The sequence below is a fragment of the Lolium perenne genome, chromosome 4 (genome assembly GCF_019359855.2).
Source record: "Lolium perenne isolate Kyuss_39 chromosome 4, Kyuss_2.0, whole genome shotgun sequence".
NCBI lineage: Eukaryota > Viridiplantae > Streptophyta > Magnoliopsida > Poales > Poaceae > Lolium > Lolium perenne.
The window spans coordinates 115,255,635-115,259,728 of NC_067247.2; the positions used below are offsets into that span (position 1 = coordinate 115,255,635).

The window sequence follows — 4,094 nt, forward strand, 5'->3', positions numbered from 1 at the left end:
TTTGATAGGCAATGCATCTTTGGCAATGAGGTGGAAATGAACTATCAGCAAACGATGCAACTGAAAAGCTATGTTGAGCAGTTAGCAAAACAACCAGAGAAAGAATACTTTGATGGCTACCAAAGACCATTTGTGAAGAGATATATCTGCAGACTCACCAAGAGTATGGTCAAATCAGATGGAGAAATGGTCAGTACATTTGTTGTACTTATGCTTGATTATATTTCATGTTTGCAGTCACCATATAACATGGATCTTTCAGTCTTCTATCATGTTTGATATTACCATAGTGCATCTTCCTGATAACAACATCTGACTTCAAATGCAGGAATTCTCACAAGTGTATACGAAATCACAGTTGCTGAAGTTCATCATGACGCAGAATGCTATGAGGCGTGGTGTTCCAGTAAAGGCAGAAGTAGTTGGTGTGGTGGTGAACTGCACTGAAGGATGCATAGGATCAGCTGTTGATAAATATTGCTTCATGTATCTTGATGCATCTGGAATGGCCAAAATGACAGAAGGATGGCCAAGAGTTGTGAAAGGATTCAGCTTGAAGGAAGGAGACATTTGGATGTTCACGTTCGACGACGAGAGGGGGCTCCTTCCCATGAAGAAAAGGGATAAATTTGGAGCCTGGCTTAGGATCACCATGATGAAGCTTCAGATGGAGTGATGGATTACTTAGGACCACTAAGTATTACTAGTTATGGTTTAATTTAAGAATGTCTGATCTGAATTTTTGTTAGACTATTATGACTGGTTGGAATTATGTAATGTTGTCATGTATTTAAGACGATACAACGTGCATGAATGTTGTCTTGTGTTTAAGTGATGCCTACTTTGTTATAGTTGTGCACTTCGTCCGCAATTGACTAGCATGCCATAAGTGTTCTGAACTTAACCTATAGTCAGAACAAAGGCATGTAGTCAACATTTTGTTGGTACATTTGAAGTTCTAAATCATATGGTTTTAAAAAATTTTGAAGTGCAACTTTATGATTCAATGTATTTTTCATTGTATCAATGTTGTATTGTGTTGAAGTGATGCCTACTTTGTTATAATTGTGCACTTCATCCGCAATTGAGCATTTGTTTTTTATGTATGTTGAAAAAATGACTAGCATGCCATAAGTGTTCTGACCTTAACCTATAGTCAGAACAAAGGCATGTAGTCAACATTTTGTTGGTACATCTGAAGTTGTAAATCATATGGTTTTAAATAATTTTGAAGTGCAACTTTATGATTCAATGTATTTTTCGGTGTGCTGATGTTTTCCATCCGTAGTAGTGAACTTCTTGAACAGCCTATATTTGGACTACATGTGTAAAGTGGATGGGAAATTCATTTTTCTAGCCCATTAAGTGTGAACTTCTTGACAGAGATTACATAATAGCAGTGGGCTCCATTTTTCCATGAGATACTTTGTGTTTGAATTTTGAACTTACAGGATAGCAACCACCACCTACCCACAGCCTCATTAAATAGGTTGTAGGCAGTTACTAGTACTTATTGTATTTATAATGCCCCTGGTTGGTTTTGCCTTCTGCCCTCCGGTGAAGCAAGTCTCCTTCTTTCTCTCTTCGTGCTGAAAACTCTTGTCTCTACGAAGATTCTTGTTTGTTTTAAGAGGTAGGAAAATATGTTTTAACATGTCACTACTTCATCTCCTATTTCTCTGTTTGTTCAAAATCCTTTTTCTCTTCTGAATAATATTGTTTGTTCAGATCTATGAATAGATTTCTATGAATATGCCCTAACTACCTGTATTTTTTTCTAGCTTTGGTAATTGCTAAATATACGCAGGATGAACTGTGTTGTTTGTGGTTCGATGGGCAACCATTGTGAAAAGAGGCGGGAGACTCTCAGTTCATTTCGTTGTTATCTTGGAAGCAGATTTGATGAGTTCATGGTATATATCCTTTTTTTAGTCTGTATCTTTTTTGTTGACAGATTATAGACTATATCCTTATTTTCTGCATGTTTGTTCTACTGTTTTTTCAGACTGTGCCTTGTTTTGTGAGGAGGCAGTTCAACAACCTTGTTGGTAATATCTTTTTTGTCGCTACATCGGATGAAGTGAAGTACAAGTTTCATGTTAAGAAAGGCAGTTCGAAGACACGTGTTTTTGGAAGTGGATACCAAAAATTTCTTCATGACTACGACCTGAAAGTTGGCGACTGTATCATGTTAGGGTTTGATAATGCTCCTGAATTGTTTGGGATTATTGCAGAAGGTCCTGATGGCACTGAAAAGCATCATGTCAATGGTAATTCTGTTTTCTCCTTTACCATGTGTTGCCCATTTTTGTAATATAACTGATGTTATATCTCCTCTTTTTTTGATTCTTTTATTAATTTTAAATTTGTATGCAGAAATTCCAACTGCAGTTGTCCACACTAAAGGTGTTATGCTTACTAATGCTCAAACATTGAAGAAGGAACATCTTCTCCGTGAGCGTGGTCTTGGTCTTGGTGTTGTTTTTGTGCACACCTTGACGAATACTGATTTGAAGGGCAATGGACTGGTATAAATCTCCTTTTCTTTATGTAATCTTTGTTATCCTTTATATCCTTTCCATATATAATTTAATTTTTATTATTCAGCGTATACCGAAGGAAGTTGTTAGGTCCTTGAATATCTCTGAAAGCGGCGAGGCATGTTTTTTTGTTGATGACTATGGCTACCGCCCTAAGGGTGCATACTACACTACTACTGATGGAAGGCTGAAGTTCGATTCCTGCTGGTCGGAGTTTGCTAAGGAGTATAACTTTGAATCTGGGAGTGTTGTTCTCCTTCTTTTCAACCAGGGCGGCCGTGGTGGTATTGAAGTTTCAGTTGATATCATATGATATAATCTTTATCATATGATATAATTGTTTTAGTCTACAATTTGTGTGTGTCCATTGTGTGTTTATGTCATTTTGCTACCCTGGCCGCTTGTTTGACTATATATGTCGCAGTATCTATTATGCAGACTATATTTCTGAATTTTGTTTGATTAGGGTTTTGGGGGGGGTAACTCCGCCTACCATATTCTTGGTAGCCGGTCCCAAGCCCGGATAAAGGAGGAGGGTCTCTCTGTTTCTTTCTTCTCAGTATTCAGCGATATTTGGTCCTGCATTTTTCAAACTGCCAGTTCAATTTTCACTGATTTTAATTGTTCATTTTTTTGCAAAGTAATATATACTTCCCTGGGCCTTGGGGAAAAACAGAACAAGCCCACTAGGACAGAAGTTAATTGTTTTACTTCCCTGGGCCTTGGGGAAAAAACAGAACAAGCCCACTAGGCCAGAAGTTAATTGTTTTACTTCCCTGGGCCTTGGGGAAAAACAGAACAAGCCCACTAGGCTGGAAGTTAAGTGTTTTACTTCCATGGGCCTTAAAAGCAACGTGGGAACAGGGGAAGTGGGATCAATCGTGGGTGGAATAACTGCTTGTTCGACCACCCCTATATTCCCACCCTTCTCTTTCAATCACAGGCATACACAGTTCTTTCTAAACTGTATGTCTCTTCTGTTCTTCGAACAATCAAAGTTCTTCTGTTCTTCGATATCTCTTTTTTCTAATTTGATTTCTATTAATTGTTCATCCTCTCCTTGTTCTCAATTACTGGTTCCTTGGTTGCTCCTATTAATTGTTCGATCCAACATGTGCAGAACCTGAAAGGTCTAGCAGTTCATCCTCTCCAAATCGAACTGCTGTTTGACGGTGAGTTTTATGTTTTCTGCAGATTAAGATTTCTGATTAAACTATTAATTGTTCATCCTCTCCTTGTTCTCAATTACTGGTTCCTTGGCTGCTTCAATTAATTGTTCGATCCAACCTGTGCAGAACCAAAAGGTCTAGCAGTTCATCCTCTACAAATCAATCTGCTGTTTGACGGTTAGTTGTTTACTTCCTGTATCTCTCACCCTGTGTCCATGCATAAATTATTTACCTGGATAAATGTTTGTTTACATCTAGCTATGTGATGGAAGAGAACAAGGCAAGGATTACCCTCTAGCTATGACAGACACCGTTGTATTCCTTTTTCTGTTTTGTCCGCTCCCTTTTCGTCTGGTCACCATGCATGGCACACACCGCATGAACG

At 38.2% G+C, this 4,094-nt stretch overlaps 1 long non-coding RNA gene across 1 annotated transcript; it reads left to right on the plus strand.

Moving 5' to 3' along the window:
• Nucleotides 1-2,431: 2,431 nt before the first annotated feature.
• On the plus strand, nucleotides 2,432-2,977 carry LOC127348575 (uncharacterized). Its single transcript, XR_007879827.1, has 2 exons — nucleotides 2,432-2,528; nucleotides 2,608-2,977. It is a non-coding gene; the product is annotated as an uncharacterized lncRNA (long non-coding RNA).
• Nucleotides 2,978-4,094: the final 1,117 nt, after the last annotated feature.